The following is a 17917-nucleotide window of genomic DNA, read 5'->3' as shown; positions in this document are numbered from 1 at the left end:
CATTGATGCAATGAGCAACATTACACTACACTGAAATTTGCCCCATAATGTAGAGCCTTTTTGAATGGGAGTACCCAATGGACAACAGCTGTCCCAGGCTCCACCTTCCTTGTGACCTTTCCCAATCACTAATTTAGAATAATGTGTGGTTTGCTACAGAGAGCCTCCTAGCAACTAAGTGGTGGTGGGGCACTAGGGGCAGTATGTTGCTGAACTATCCATGTCTTCTCTATGATCCAAACAGTCTCATTCCTGGCTATGTTATGCAGAGAGGAGTCGACCATAGGGCACCTAAGGATTTTATTATTTTAAAAGCAAATCATGGACATTTTCATCTGGTCTCTCTTGGTGTACAACATCAGCAATTCCATCAGGCCTCTTGGATCATGTGAAGTTGAAGTCCAAATGGAATTTGTGTTGAGTTATATTATTGTTCAAATACTATGGTTGACAACTTTTTCTGAGATTGACAGCATTGGTGAAATGAGTGCTTGAGAACAGAGCATATGCTGAGGCAACTCTAGATATTAAAAGTTCCTGCATCCTGAACTGCAAAAGTCCTCAGCTTATATGTAAGCTGCTGTCTCTCAGAATGATGTTCTCTGCTCAGGTGGCTGGCTCTAAGTGAGTATTGTTAATACAGATTTGCTCTATGAGAGCTATAACTAGACTACAAACAATCCTTTTAGATTTATTTTCACAACTTGATCACACAGTAAAAACTCCAAACAAAGTGGATCCAGCAGGAACCTGCTAAGTCTATCATATCTATTAGTCCATTTACATTGGCTCTTACAGTGTTCACCACTGATACCTGGGGTAAGTATGTCTCACAATGCTTAATATAGCACATCCCAGACCTTGCTACTGTCCTCATTTTAGGATTTTTGAAGTATCAATGTTCATCCACTTAGCTCTAAACTTGCTAGTAAAATAAAATAAAATCCTTTATGACTACTTTAAAACTTGCCTCCCACTAAACATCCACAAATAATTGCCAACACAAGTAACTGTGTGACCACAAATGATGATAGTTCAGTATTTCTATTGTGGCAGGTTCCATGCATCCAAATCACCTACACATAGTGAAGAAACGGTCTCCACTCCTCTGTAATGTGGACCTTCCAACAGTTATGAATGCCTTTGGCATCTCCAGCCTAGATTATTGTATTGTGCTCTACTTCAGAGAACCCTTGAAGTTCACCTGGAAGCTCTAGCTAGTATGGAATGAAGCTGCTCCAGTCATAAAAAGGGCTAATTACGATGAGCACATAACATCTGGGCTCAAGTCTTTCCATTGACTTCTTGTTTACTTCAGGGTGTAATTCAAGGTGAATTAAAACCTGAGCAGTCTGGTGTATAGTTCTTTGAGAGGCCATGTCTCATCCTGTAACCCAGTCCGGTAGTTAAAATCAGACAGGAAGCTCTTATTGTCAGTTCCTGGGATTAAAACATTTCACAAACAGAGGCAGGGCTGTCCACTTCAAGATTCCACCTGAGGAATTCACTAGCTTTTTTTCTCTGCCTTTAGAATACTTATTCAAAAAACATGGTGATCACATTTGGCCCAATTCTAGTCTTATTAAAAACAGTGTTAAGATTCCTGTTCTTAAACTGAAGCTGAAGTGGGCCTACTGAGCTGACTGTGATAAAAGGGCTGTTGAATTGTGAGACCTACAATGTGCTCACACTATGCCTTCAAGAAGGCTGTTCTTCTAACAGTGTAATTCCTCTAGTTCTTCAGAGGGCCTCATTTTTTAAACCTCATTCAAGGCTAATCTTATTGCATATTTGTTGCATGGTCTTGTGCTACATTGTTAAATACACTGCAAAGCAGCTCATTTGTTTCATCTTCAAATCCTGTAGAATAGTTACACTTGCTTTAGGTATATGGACAGATGTTAACTTGAGTAAAATTAAAAAAAATTAGCATGTCTGTTTTAGTTAGCAATAGGAAAGGAAGCTATTCTCAAACCATGGATAACAGATCTTGCTTCTTCTGTAGTGGCTTCGGTTCATGCATTTTGCAAACAATCTTTTATCTTACAAAGGGCATGGAAATGAGAAAAATAGGCTCCACTGCTAGATTCTTTAGATCTATATGGAAAGACATATAGTGTCAAATCCTTCTTTAAATGGAGATAAATAATATTTCCTTTTTACCACTCACTATCCATCTTGTCTATTTAGACCAGGGATTGGCTACCTTTGGCACGTGGCCCACCAGGGTAAGCCCCCTGGTGGGCCCATGCCACTTCCCGCAGCCCCCATTGGCCTGGAGTGGCGAACCGTGGTCAGCGGGAGCTGTGATCAGCCGAACCTGCAGATGAGGCAGGTAAACAAACTGGCCCAGCCTGTCAGGGTGCTTACCCTGGTGGGCCACGTGCCAAAAGTTGCTGATCCCTGATTTAGACTGTACATTCTTTGGAACAGCGACTATCTCTTACTGTGTGTTTGCATAATGCATGGCACAATGAGACCCTGATTTTGGTTACATCCTTTAGGCATTGCTGTAGTACAAAGTTGCCATCATTGTTTTATTAAGAGCATTATCCTCCCTTTTGTTTTCTTCCAACCTCCTCCCTTTTAGTTTGCCATTACGTCATCATCCAAGATACAAAACACATGACGGCTTATCAGACAAGTATTGTAAGATTTTGGCATTGGCATGTAGTAATTTGTTTGCTTTTGGGGAGTATAACATATACACAGCAATTGCACCTAAAGTTTCTTAGGGTTGGTCTACACTTGGAACTTACATCAGCATAGTTACATCTCTCAGGGGTGTGAAAAAATTACACCCCTGAGATATGTAGCTCTACTGATCTAATCCCCTGCTGCAGACAAGGCTAGGTCAATGGAAGAATTCTTCTGTTGACCTAGCTACCACTGCTTGGGGAGGTGGATTACCTATGCTGACGGGAGAACCCCTCCCATCAGTGTAGGTAGTGGCTATGCTGAAATGCTACAGTGGCTAGTGTTTTAAGTGTGGACATATCCTTAGAGATTCAGGCAGAACAGACTTTACTGGTGATGTGCTAGTATCTAACTCCAATACATTCAGTGAAGCAGAACGAGCAAGACTTTCTACAATAGTGCCATCTTGTTACTCAAAATAATGTTACAAGTATACTCCGAAGGGGGGAAAAACCCCCACAACAACAGCAAAATAACCCTTTTCTTTGTTGAAGTTTAAAAAGTAAAATATCAAATATCATTCTAAGTTTTTTCTGTAGTGTCAAAGACCCTAGTATTAAAGCACTGAACAAGTCCATAATCTCTTCTGAGTCACACATCAGACATCTTAAAAGTCAGTATTTATGGAGGCAAAGTATAGAAGCAGAGCAGTTACTTTTCCACTAGATGATCTTTCTCAGCTTAGGCAGAGCCTATTTTCAGCTATGACCTAAACAGAAAGAGGTGGGAGCAGGCTGGCCAGCCACTCTGTGAAAAGAATCTTTTCTAAAAGGGAATGTGGGCTGACCCCTGAATAAGCCTTCAGCCTGAAGTGTGGAAATGGGCTTAATGACTGTTCCCTGATGTAGGGACACAAACTATGTGCTGGATGGGGCACTCTGGAGCTCCTTGTTAAAGTCTGTACTACATTCAAGGGAGGGTTGGGATGATTTTCCCTACCTCAGATGGAGTTCACCTCATCTCTGGACTCTTAAATCACCTCTGCCAAGGATGAGATCCCTAACTCTGAGGAAATTTACTTCCTATCTAGATCCTGTTAAATCACTTCTGCCATGGATCCTAGCCCTGGGGTTATATAGTTGTAAGCAGGGTTTTAAAGAGCTCTCCTGTGACATCTAGTTATGTATTAGGGGAAAGGACTTCAGGAGCAGACCGTGTAGGTCTACACTGCCTAGGTGTGCAGCATGATGGAGCTGCTGTGCCAAAATGATCCATTCTGGTTGGTTTGGGTTACAAGAGCTGTTACTGGGGAATTTGGTTCCTGTAAATGGCAAAACTCCCATTGACTTCAATGGGGTCAGGATTTTACCCTGTGTGTTTCAGGGTAAGCATTTCCAGCAAGTGCAGATAATAGTTTATTTGCCAGATTGATCCTACTCTCTAGTTGGTTATGTCTGAGAATCTTTTTGTTTAAATGGAATGATTTCACAATTCCCTCATTCCTGCTCTTTGGTGTGACAGGCACTCTGTGGGACAGGGTTTAGTCCAGTGCTTACTTTGTAATGAAAGAGCTGATAGGTCTGAAGCAATTTTTTTACTTTCATAACTGATGCAGCCCAGAGGTACCAGTGCTATGAATTGCCAAGCCTACAGGTGCCTGGGCTCACCCCTGGCAAGCCCTGGCATAAATTAAGCTCTGGTTTAGTGCAAGTTAAGGGAGAACGTTTTCGCAAGACATTCCTTCTTAAAACATCACTGAAAGATCTGCTGCTGGCAGAAGGTGAGTGGTGGTGGGAATGGTTGGGCCTCTAAGGGTAGGTCTACACTGCATCTGGAAGCATGCCTCCCAGGCCAGGTAGACAGACATGTGTTAGCTCTGCTTGAGCTAACATGCTAAAAATAGCAGTGTGGACATGGTGGGATGAGCTAGCCAGGGCCAGCCCACAACATTTTGGCACCTGAGGCAGGGAGCTCAAATGACGCCCCCATGCCCCCTCGCTTGGGCCAAAACTTTGAAAGATCTCAATTCTTCCTTCTTCCTGTTCTACTCCTCTAGGATGACCAGATGAGATGAAGAAAATATTGGGACACATGGGGGTGGGGTCCACCAGCAGAGCAAAAAAACAAACAAAAAGACCAGTGCTTCTGACAGTGAAAAATATGAGGACAAATTGCGTCCCGACCAAAGATCGGTTGACCCGCGTCCCAACCACACAAATATTGGGATGATCCCGAGTTTATCAGGACGTCTGGTCACACTATACTCCCCTCATGGTACTGCTCTGCTACTTACCCCAGTAAAGGAGAACTAACAACTTAAAATGTCTTGTTCAAAAATTTTAAGTAACTCTTAACTTTCAAACACCTGAACAGCAAATGTAACTTTTCTTGTCTGCATAGTAAATACTGGCATTTTTATCTGTTTGAATAATCAAAGTGGTGCTTTCTGTGCCTTCTTGGTTGCAAAGATCTGAACTGCTTCCTGCTGAAGGTCCACAGCCTGAGCCAGCGCATGCTCTATTGAGATGGTTGCAAGGCCAACCAGCCTCTCCTGTGTCATTGTGGAGCATAGATTTTCTTTTTTATTAACTTCAGCTTGGAGAAGCTGCGTTCTCCGCTGGCAACTGTTACAGGAAGTGTTAGAAGTATGCTCAGAGCAACAAAAGCATTTGGAAAGAGGGTGGTCATCCTATTTGTGCACATATATTCTAGAAGAGCCTTTGGAGTTGATCCTGCTGAAATGTATTTTGAAAGGGCTTTCAGTTCATCACCTAAATCACTCGCATCAAAATTGCGCATGTCGTCATGTGTCAACACTGTCTGTAGTGCCCTACATTGCTGGTGTAGGTCTTCTTCAGGTATAGTGAGGAGTTTTGGAATAGCATACAACATCCCAAATATACTGCTGTGTTCCTTGAGCTGCATGAAACATTCTTCAACTGATTGTATCACACAGTCTAGCACCTGGTTAAAGAATTCAACTTTGAATTGTTGTTTGGGGTCTCTTATGGGATTATCCCATGGCTCGTAATCAAAATGTTTTCTTCTTCGGTGACTCTTGTATTCTTGAATGGGTGGGAAAATAGCTTCAGTGTGAAGTTCCTCTGCCAACTTCTGTGCACTCTTTAGAACGTTTTGAAATCTCTCATCTGACCAGTAAGACTGTAGGTATGACTTTGCTTTGTCCAGTTGTTCCATTGCTCCAGATATATCAAGGTCAACACCTTGAAGTCTCTTGCTTACAACATTTATTTCAAACAGTATGTCATGCCACAACACTAAGCCACACAGAAATTTGAAGTTATGTATGTTTCTGGTGATTCCAGTTCCCTCTGCCACTGTTCTCTCACAAAGAGTTCCTGTCATAGCATTATCCTCCATAATGGCAACTATGCAGGGCCGGATCCAGGCACCAGCCCAGCAAGCAGGTGCTTGGGGCGGCCAAGGGAAAGGGGCGGCACATTGAGCTCTTCAGCAGCAATTCGGCGGCGGGTCCCTTGGTCCCTCTCAGAGGGAAGGACCTGCCACCGAATTGCTGCTGAAGAAGAAAGCAGCGCGGTGGAGCTGCTGCCGATCGCGGCTTTTTTTTTTCCGCTGCTTGGGGTGGCAAAAACCCTGGAGCCGGCCCTGCAACTGTGGCATCATCTATCTTCCCAATTTGATGTCTGATAGGCTTTATCACCTCCACTAGACTTTCCCATCATATGGCACTCAGTGGTTTCAGTGTCAGAGAGGATGTTCCCAGATGTTGCTTCAAAATTTGCCATCGATGAGTTGATGCAGAGAAAAATACATAGATGCTTTGAATTACATTAAAAAAATTCAGCAGCCTCACTAGAAGCTGATGCTGCATCACTGACCACCAAGTTCAATGAATGACAACTGCATGGGACAAAAAAAGCTGAGGGTTTAAGTCTCAGATCCATGTCTGCACTCCTCTGTTCTTTCCTCTCATGTTGGCACCATTATCGTAGCCCTGACTTCTCATGTCAGCTATCGCAGTTCCCATATCTTCCAGCTTGTTAAGAAGCACATTTGTCATACCAGCTCCTGTAGTATCATCAATGTCAATAATAAATTCTAATAAATTCTAGAAAATGCTCTTTGACAATCACCACTACAGGGATATTTTCATTAGGTTCTGTTACAAAACACACTATTAAAGTCATTTGTTCCGTATGGCTGATGTCAGGTGTGCAGTCCAGAATAACAGTAATATCTTACTGACTTCAGATCTGCCAAAATCTTCTGTTTGACTTTTGTTGCCAGTAACTATATGATCTCATTTTGAATTGTTTTTCCAAGGTAGTGGTGTGTGTACATTTCTTGGGTAGTGACTCTTCTTAGATGCTCCTGGAGTACAGCATCAAACTCAGCCATCAGCTCCACAATTTTAAGGAAGTGTCCATTGTTTGGTACATACAGCTGATCTGAAGTGCCACGCAGTGCTAGGTTTTGGGTAGCAAGCATTCTCACAATGGCAATGAGTCTTTTCAGAACATTTTGCCACTAAAGAGACTCTGATGATGATCATCTATGTTGGCTTTTAATCTTAGTCTCATCTCAAGCTCTTTCCACCTATGAAATGCTCTCTGGTGATTTCTGCCTTCTCATGACATGTCAGATTTCTAGCCAGATTTTTCCAGTCTTTTGTTCCTGTAGAACCCAATGTAGCTGGAACACTAGACTGGAAGAGTTTGCAACAAAAACAGTATGCAGCATTCTGGGTTTGAGTACATAAGCCAGGGCCTCTCCACTTTGTCACCATTGGGGATTTCATGCCAGTAATGTGTTGGGTGGAAACTTACATTTTCATTGTCTTTGGGGAACATGAAGTTTTTCACTTGCTATAGCCCATGCAGTACAAGGAAGTCCCTCAGGCTACTGCTCAAGTGGGTCCACAGTCCTGGATCATCTAGGCTTAAGGAACTAAACTCAGCAGCAGCTATTTCTTGCACATCCACCACATTCTTCTCTGATCTACACTTTTCTTCAGGAATGTGCATGGTTACATCCATTTGAGATGGAGATATGGATGCTGCAGTAGCTACCAGGTCACCTACACTCTGACTAACTGGAAGACCAGGCATCTCCTCACCACTCACATTCTCACTGGGGCTGGAAGGCTCACCGTGAACATTTCTGTTTATGTATCTCAGGAGAGCTCCTTTCTGTTTAGATAGAAAAGCTTCCTTTGCTTTCTTTTTCTGAATGCTGCCCCAGAGGGGTGTTTTCTTCTTTCACTCATGACTGCTGTTCTGTGCCAGCTATAGTGGCTCTCAACACTCAATTGAAGTTGACAAATAAGCAGGCTGGTAGCAGGGCATGAGTGAGGGAAGATAACAGTGTCTTAAGGGCCTTGCCTGTTCTCCTCAAGTGGGTTCAGGGAAGCAGCAGAAAACAGGAAGCTCCCTGAGAAGCTGGTGTTAATCAGTCCAGGCTCCTGGAGGTGCTAGAAAAGTACATAAGAGGCTCCTCCTCCTCTCTCTCCCTGCAGCTCCTGCTGCTTTCTGTTATATCTCACCGTTTCTCCTGCTGGCCTGTTATGTCTCTTGTGCCCTCCTTCCTCCAGCACAGCACTCCACCATCTCTGTGCAACTAGAGCAGAGAGAATACATATGCACCAGCAGCAGACACAATTTTCTACACTCTGGGTCCTATTCTGGCAGCTGAGGTGGCCACCTCAGTTCACCTCATGGTAAGGCCAGCCCTGGATCTAGCCATCTGAGTACGGACCCAGGGAATTGGGCGGGCTTGTACTCAGATAGCTAGCCTGTGCTTCTGCCCATGCTTCATCTGCACTGCTGTTTTTAGCATACTAGCTCAAGCAGAACTAGCATGTGTCTGTCTACCTAGTTGGGAGGCATGCTCCCAGCTGAAGTATAGACATACCCTAAGACAGTGGTCCCCAACCTTTTTGTGGCCAGTAGCACATTCATGTTTTCAGAAGAGTGTGGCGGGCACCAACAGTTTTTCAAGGCTTATTTTGTATTTCTACATTAAATAATATGAAAAACATCATATTTAATATAACATAATATATGAATCCAGAGAGAAGAGAGAAGCCGCGAGCACAGAGAACACTGGCGCCTGCAGCCTGCAGCCCCGGAATTCTCTGTCCCCGGCAGGTGTGAGGCCATGGCTTCTCTCTGGCTTAAGCCGCGGCCCCGCACCTGCCAGGGACTGAGAACACCAGTGCCCACAGCCTGCAGCCCTGGAGTTCTCTGTCCCCATTAGGTGCAGGGCCGCGGCTTGTCCTCCCTGCTGGGCTCTGGGTGGGCCCCGTGCCTGCTGGGAACAGAGAACACCATGCTCGCGGCCTGAGTTCTCTGTCCCCGGCAGGCGCAGGGCCGCGGCTTCTTTTCCCTGCTGGGCACTAGGTGGACGCACATAAATGCCCCAGCAGGCGCCATGGCGCCCACGGGCACCACGTTGGGGACCACTGCCCTAGATATGATACATCAGCTAAGCTTTGGTGATAAACTCTGAACAAAACCAAACTTCTGAGTCTTTTGAGGTTCCCCCATTGCTAATACAGTATTTATTGCTTTTTAAAATGTTTGAATCAATATTTATATTGAGTAAGGATTAAAGGACTAAAAGCAACATACAGAGATTCTTTTTTTTTATCCTCAGGCCAGCTGAACTACAATGTGAGCTTTTAGTACTCTGACAAGCTTGTTTGTAAATGTATTTTCTTACTCTAAATATGACCTATGCCAATAATGCCATGCGTATTAACAATGCTAACACAAAATATGAGAAAATGCAGCCCATGGTATATTTGGATTAGATACGGCACCACTGCAGGAAAAAACTAGTTTATGTCTCTTGTATAATGCTTATGCAATAGATTAGATTCTGTGCCTGACTATTCCAGTTATCTCTAGTGGTATATAAAAAGCTTGCAGCATTGTTATTACGCATTTAGCTCATTCGACATCTGTAAATGAGCTTTCCTGCTTACAGAAAAGCACTTCCAATCCCCTAATTGGTTTATGTGTATAATCCTTTCCACACAGTAACTAGTGCAAAAGTGGACTCACTGAGAATCAGAGAATACAGTGAGGGAAAAGGCTGAATATCATTTATAATGACAAACTTTTGTGGTATGTATAACAGCATCCCTAACTGTGATTTCAGCCCCTCTTAGAATGGGGGATAAACCTCAATACTGATGCTAAATTATTATTAGTAAAATTATAATTTATCCCTAATAATGGTAGGTTATAACAATTTGGCCTGTGCCTTTTCTTGGCCGTTAAGAGATACTTACAATTGTTTTCATGCAACTTTGTGACTTCTATTGTGCTTTAATATTGTACGGTGTTTTCTTTTATACTATGTTTTGAAAGTGTTAGTTATTGTGATTTGTGCTTAGTATAGAATATTTGAAAGGAGTCTTTTAATAGCAAGTTGTAAATGATATAAATGGTAGATTGTAAATCTAAAAACCATTTGGTTGAAAGGCAGGCAAACCAACAAGATTGTCTTATCAATAACCAAGACTAGTGTACATAGTCTAGTCCTAAGAAAATGATAAACAGAGCAATGAATATTCTTAAAAGCCAAAAATGTCCTCAAAGTAAGCATTTATCCCTTTCTTTTGTATTTTGTTTCTCGGTACCCTTTTAAGGCAAACTCTCCTCTTCTGTTCCTATACACATTATCCTAAGCTACAATTAATCTCCCAGGGTCACACTCCTTCACAAACATGAACTCTGTGTGTTGTCATTTCTTACTTTGGGTAACTCAGTGTCAGAGTTGCAGATTTAAAGTCTCCTATGCCTATTCTCCAAAATGACTCGAAGTGAAAATGGTTAAAATTACATAGATAAATTCATGTATTTTTGTATAGTAAATTCTAAAGCTGAAAACTTTAAAGATTACTGGTTCAGTCATGTCTCTTGCAAGTCTGAGCCATCATTGGAGTGGGAGGAGATGCACAGCTCCAGGGGAAAATGGCTGGAAAGCAGATCTTGGCTGCTCATTCTAGGGTCCCTGGACTGGAACCCACCTTAGAGGGTGGGCTAGGTTCCCAGTCACTGGGAAGGAGGAGTGAGGCCCCTTGACATAAGGAGGATTAGGACAGTTCAGACCCCTGAGAGAGTGATGTAAGGACTATTGGGCCAAGAGCTAGGAGCCGGAGACCTGACACAAGGGGTGTGAAACTAAAATGTGACCTGACTGGAGGCTGAGTTTTGAGAAGAGATACATCACCACAGAACTGGAGCGACTATTGGCCTGGGCTGCTAGAGAAGACAGAGCTGCTACACCACACCCAGCCAGCAGAAAGCACACCCACTGCAAGTCTTCTCTTCTACAATATATTTGTGAGATACCACTTGTTTTTATTAAATAAAATGATTTCTTTACATATTACTGTCTATCTTGAATTGTAATAACCATATTACTGAACTTACCAGTACATGCTGTTATTATTCAACTGTACTTGTAACCTGCTGTCGCAGGGTGAGCTTCGACTTCCAGTGGTTCTATCTGAGACTTATGCCTAGTTTCTGTCCCTCCAGATCACAAGATTCAGATAACAGGTGATGGGGAGGCAGGCCTACTGCGGGAAATAGAAGAGACAGCCTATTCTTAGAATGGAAGAGGAGCAGTTCTGTGCTGAGAGGCTCTCCAGTGACCAGGGTCTGAATATGGACTGGTGATAGCTCCCTGCTAAGAAGGAGCCAAACACAGCAGCAGAATTCTGGGGCTAGGGACCAGGATGGTACTCTATGGGGAGCGAACTAGGAACAGAACCCACAAGGGGCACAGCTAAAGAGGCCTGCACAAGGCATAGATGTAGAGAGGCATGGTAGGAAACACCCCTTAAGTGGAGTAAAACAAGATAGTGAAGTTGGAGTGAACAGACTCTCTTCTATATAGAGCCCAGAGTAGAGGAGAGAACCAAACTCCCCCTTTCAATCACCTTAGTTGTGCCAACTGGAGCGGGTGAACTGCTATCTGTACAACGAAGGAGGAAAGGACTGTTGGAAAGTCCTGACAGAAGGGAAGACAGGTAAGGCTGTGGGGAGGGAGTGGTAGCCCAAAAGGTGGCAAACAGTGGCATGACCCCTTTGATAAAGAGAAAAAAGGAAACCCCTACATGGGGTGGAAGGCCAATTTATGTTGGACTCTGCATTGGGATCTCTTGTTGAACCTCAAATCACTGAATTAATGAAGGGAAATGGAGGCATGCTGCAACTGACAAAAGTATGGAGAAGGTGATCCTCCTACACCTTCAGAAATAAAAAATTCAAAATAAAAGCATTTTGAGAGACAAGACATGCTTATTAGCTGGTTTAACATGCCAGAAACCCCCACAATCATTGCTTGATACATTGTCCTTTAAATCGCACCATACAGAAAGGGAAGCTTACCATACAACTTGTACCTCTTCCTCTCCCCCAACACTAGCTGTGTGAGGGGTCCTGCATGCACCAACACTAGTCAAATGAGTGGGTGGGAAATGCTGGAAGCAGGGGAGGGGAGATATGTTGCATGCTTTTCTCTCCAACCAAACCAGAAGCAGCCCTAATCCTGCATTCCCTCAGTGCTTTTGTTATTCTGCGCACTGTGTGGGGAGGGGTGTCATAGTCAGCTGAGGGAGGAGTGGTGCTTAGGAGTAGCTGCTCTTGGTGGCATGCTCCTCCCAGAAACCACCATATTATATGCTGGAAAACACAGTGGAAATTAAAGCTGCTTAAACAGGCATTAATTTAGAGCATCTACAGTTTGCAGAGTGCAGTAGTGCACAGCTACAGACCTAAGATGACCAATGACAGCATGGTCATCAATGGGCAGATTTTTAAAGGTAGACAGGCATCTCATGGGATTTTCAAGAGTGCCTAGGTGCAGATTCCTGGAAGTTAGATGCCTAGATTCTTTTGTAAATCCCTCTAGGTGCCTCTGTTTCTTTAGGTGCTTAACTACTATTAAAAATCCATCCCCAAGTCAGCTATATTGCTGGAGCATTATCAGGCAGGCAGTGTGGTGTGAGATAGAACAGAGTAAGTCCAGGATTTCCTATGTGTCTTTGAACTTTGCGTGAGTGCACAGCCGCTTCCCCTGCCCCCTCTGTGCTACTGCTAATCCCTGCTTCTTGAGAAGATAATACATCTGTTTTTCTGCCTGTTCAAATGTGTGCAAGGATTTTGAACTAGTTTTTTCACTTCCAAGCATTTTTGCATAGAAGCTAGAGTTCTAAAAATTAGCCAAAAGTAATTACTAACGATCTGAACTCCAGCCACAAAATAGGGCTGTAGTTAACATGAACATTTTTGTCACTTTAAATCTTAGAACTGTTGACTAAACTAATCTTGAATTTCTGTGATCCATTCAGCATAGGGACAATTATCCCATTTCTTGAGCATTTGCTGGCAAATCAGTGAAAGAGGTTATTCCAGCGAGACTATACATTAAAATTCTTTTATCTCAGAGCAGAAATCTCTGCTTATCCAAGTAGCTTCAAACTATGGTTCCCACACTCTTAAATTTGCTATAAATGTGTAGCTCCATTGATTGCAATGATTTTTTCACAACCATAAAGACTAGAAACTTTACAATTTAACTTCTTCATAAACTGAGGGGCCATAATATTGCCTTGAAAGATTGTGGTTTATGCATCTGGGTAAGTCAGATGGATTACTTTTAAATGCAAATATTTTAATTCATTTTCATTTTAATTCCTATTTTAATGGTTATTTTAGGAAACAGCTTTTCTAGAAGACCTCTGAACATCACTAGCAAATTAACATGCTATTGCAACCATGGCAACAGGTACAAAAAAAATCTCAAATTGAACTGTTTGGGTTAGGATAGTGAATGGCAACTCTGTCTTACACTTTTCTGCTTTGGTGATGTAGCCTTTAGAAACAGGGAATACTAATCATGTGCACGACCCGGAACATTTTGTCAGCTCCATTATTTTAGAATGCAATGTTTTAGAAATTATGGTTATTGCAAAGTGATTAAAAATTCATGTTTTGTAAGCTTGTGTACTTGTTTGGGAATAATTTGGATTTTAGTCTGAAAAATATTTGAGGGATTTGGCACAATATTAGTCTAATGACAGTTCCATATGATATGTGGTGGTGCCAAATGATGAAAATATTCAATTAAGTCAATATCAGCCTCACCTTTTACAAGATGAAAGCAATTAATTTTGTACATTTGTACATCACAAATTATCTTTAAACTAATGCCATTGATAAGTGTGTATTACCAATGAGTTAAGCTGAAAGAGCTATATCTGCTTAGAATATGGGGTCAGATTCCAACTAAAGTATTATCAGGATAATGAAGCTTCTTTATAAAGTCTTTATTACCTCTCAAAACCAAAAGCTTATTTCAATTGTCAATTGTCATTATTACATTTTTTTTCTCTTTTAGAGATAATTTGTAGTTTGGCAAAGAACACATTGAGAGAGAACTGCTTTCTCCAGCAAACAAAAATCTAAATCTTCGAAATATTTACAGCCAAAAAACACCCACATTCTGGAAGTCTTTGAGATAGATTATCAGCTGGTGTGACTCAACCCAGCTCAGCTGAAGTCAATCAAGCTATGGCAGTTTACACCTACTGAGGATCTGGTCCATTGCACTGAATGTTCCAGAGGAGATTTTTTTTTTTTAAAAAAAAGGTCCTGTCAACTCTGCATGAACACTAATAATCCCTTGGCACTTTTTGTAAGAGGCTTTCTCTTAGCATCAGCCAAAATGTCCCCTCCCTTCATTTTTCTGCAGCATACTGCATGCATGTTGGTTGTAACTTGCTAGTCCAAAAATTATTATTTCAGTGGAACATTATGATTGTGAGGTCCTTTGGTATCCTTTAGGAAAAAACGATGCTGTAGAAGTGTAAAATATTTTTAGTGGTAAATAACCTGGCATCCCCATAAACGAATGTGAATGTTCTATTATTTGTCATATTTTTTAATTGACAGAGGGTTAGTTACTTTTAGAGTACAGCATTGTGTTACAGTTTCCTCTCTGCTCTGCCAGTGCTCTTCTGCTTCAATCTCTATACTAAAAAGAGACCATCAGCAATGCCATCCTCTATGGTGGATATTTGAGAGGGACAAATATCTACTAGGGGCTAGATAAAGGCTAGCAAGTTCCATTTTATTGTATCTGTGACTAAACCATGGTTTGAATCCACATGTCCAGAGGTAAAATTCTGTCCTCGGACATACCTATTCAGCTCCCCTTCTAGCTACTGGGAGCTATACATGCATTTCTGAGGGGAAAATTTAGTTGTAGTGAGTTTATCTGGTGTTCACTACTCCTCATCTTTGCCATGAGAGAATTAATTTGTCTATTTGCATTCTTTAATATAATCATAGAAATGTAGGGCTAGAAGGGACCTGGAGAAGTCATCAAGTCCTCTGTGGAAGGGCCAAGTAAACTTATACCATCCCTGACTGGTGTTTGTCCAACCTGTTTTTAAAATGTTCCAGTGATGGGGATTCCATAACTTCCCTTGGAAGCCTATTCCAGAGTTTAGCTACTCGTATAGTTAGAAATATTTTCCTAATGTCTAACCTAAATCTCCCTTGCTGCAGATTAAGCCCATTACTTCTTGTCCTACCTTCAGTGAACATGAAGAATAATTGATCACTGTCCTCTTTATAACAGCCCTTAATGTATTTGAAGACTGGAGTCAGGTCCCCGCTCAGTTTTCTTTTCTTAAGGCTAAACATGCCCAGTTCTTTTGTAACCTTCCTTTGTAGGTCTGGTTTTCTAAACCTTTTATCATTTTTGTTTTTATCCTCTGGACTCTCTCCAATTTGTCCGAATCTTTCCTAAAGTGTGGTGACAAGAATTGGAGAGTATTCTAGCTGAGGCCTAACCAGTGCAGAGTAGAATGGAACTTCCGTACCATTTCCCAAGTCCAGCAGAGCAAGTTTGATTTGCCAATTAGCCTCCCTTTGGCTTCTTTCCTCACCCATTTCCTCTAAAAGTGTATTGCTACCCTGGATCATGTTCCATCATCTACCACAAGTTTCTGGGGGAAAAGTCTTAGTCATAAAACCAAAAAATGTTTTCCTAGCTTCTGAGTTATCTGGAGAAGACTGGACTCCAGGGGTGGGTTATTTCTTTCTTGAAAGACAAACGATGCAAGACACAGGATATTATATTCCTGGACTAATTTATTTACAAGTATGTCCACGTATATGTGATGTGTGGGCAGTGCTCTATGTGGCTGGAGGTAGCCATGCATGAAGAATATTGAGGAAGTAGGGAAAACAGCATTCTGGACTGTTCTACCTCAGCTTAACCTCTGCTCTGAGTTATATTTGGTCTTTGTACCACAGTGCTGATCTGACACGGTGTCTGACCAGTTTGAATTGCACTTATACATTTTCTCTGATTTTAAAACTTAGTTAAAACCCTGTTGTACTGTCTTCATAGTTTATCAAAATGAATCCTCTACTCTTAAGATACTATTGTTGTCTTGCCAATCTACAAATGAATTACATTTAGCCTCTGGTTGCCTTGTTAGAATCCCTATGTTCTTCCTGGAGTCTAAACAATTTCTGTTCTTGGTTATAAAATGTGTTTATATAATTTTAAACCACCAGCCTGCTTGAATCCTGTTTAAACTTGTTATGCCTTGCTAGGATATTGCTGTGGACCTTACCCAACTTCTGCTAAATTCCTGCCAAACAATATATATATGGATCATGGGTCCTGTGTCCTGACAGAATCAGTTGCTGACTCTAGTGAACACTGATTCAGCAACATATTGGCAATGGTGTATTATTTTTGGACCGCGTTTTTGCAACAAAATATATTACTCATTCTATAGAATCATTACATGGTAACCACAAGAATAAACTATTTGCTTGTACTTCACAGAATTACTGTTTAAACAGGAATGAAAAATGCAGATGAATTAATCTATTTTAGAACAATGAGCAGTGAAATTGATTGTTGGGAACTTGGCATATCATGCCAACATTGTGGGAGTTTGCACAGCTTCCCACCCCAACACATTTGAACGGTCTAACATAGAGTCCAGTGGGTGGAAAGGGACTATGTAATACGGGGAAGAGATGTACTATATTTGTAAAGCACAATGTAAATATATAGTGCAATACTTTTCAATGTTAGTGATAATTATAACACCCTCTTTCTGTGGGTACTATGACAATACTAGGTAATCTCTAGTACAGCTCTTGTTTTAAAAAAGATTTCTCTGTCCTGAGGAATTCCCACTTGAATCTGTTTTCTAAAAAATGAGAATCTCTTGAAACAAAGAAATCTCCTTTTTAAAAATGCACTACCAGAAAATTGCCTAATGTCACCATAGTATTTGCAGGCAGAGGATGTGACCATCTGGGAATTCCTATAGCTCACAATGTTCTCAGCCACTGAAGTATCTCATGCACCCCACAGTCTACATCAGGGGTCAGCAACCTTTCAGAAGTGGTGTGCCGAGTCTTCATTTATTCACTCTAATTTAAGGTTTTGCGTGTCAGTAATACATTTTAACCTTTTTAGAAGGTCTCTTTCTAAAAGTCTATAATATATAACTAAACTATTGTTGTTTGTAAAGTAAATAAGGTTTTTAAAATGTTTAAGAAGCTTCATTTAAAATTCAATTAAAATGCAGAGGCCCCCGGACCTGTGGCCAGGACCCGGACAGTGTGAGTGCCACTGAAAATCAGCTCGTGTGTTGCCTTCAGCACACGTGCCATAGGTTGCCTACCCCTGGTATACATGTTCCAAAGTCAGTTCCTTTCTGGCTACAGTCAGAAAGGGAGTTCCCAGGACTTTTCTGTGCTTCTTTAGTGATTGGTATGGCTTGCAGTGATCTGATTTAGCAATGCTAAAGGTTTCTAAGGCACCTATTAATGTACAAAGCTTTGCAGCATTTTTTTCCTGTATCTTTTTCTTCTGTTTCCCATTTAAAACCCACATGTCTGTCTTCAGCACACTTTGAATGATATCCAATTGCACTGATACCTTCCAGGCTTTGTCCCGTATCTGCTTCTAGGCAAAGCATCAGTGCTTATCCCCAACTTTGTGATGATGCACTGGTGCATTAGATTAATATTCTTCACCCACAGGCTTTGTTGAGGAATTGGGGTCTTTTGACTTCTCAGCCCCCCATTGCAGAGGATGGGCTTCAACAGCATTCTGAGTGTACACAGTCATCTGCTTGGGGAACAGTCAGCCTGAAAAGATTAGATCCAGTGAAAATATAGGCCTGGCAAAAACATTTCCATACCTGGAAGCATTTTGCAAAACCCAAAGCATTAGCATAGTT

Source organism: Mauremys mutica, chromosome 5, assembly GCF_020497125.1.
Source record: "Mauremys mutica isolate MM-2020 ecotype Southern chromosome 5, ASM2049712v1, whole genome shotgun sequence".
Classification (NCBI taxonomy): domain Eukaryota; kingdom Metazoa; phylum Chordata; order Testudines; family Geoemydidae; genus Mauremys; species Mauremys mutica.
This window is presented reverse-complemented; position numbering follows the sequence as displayed.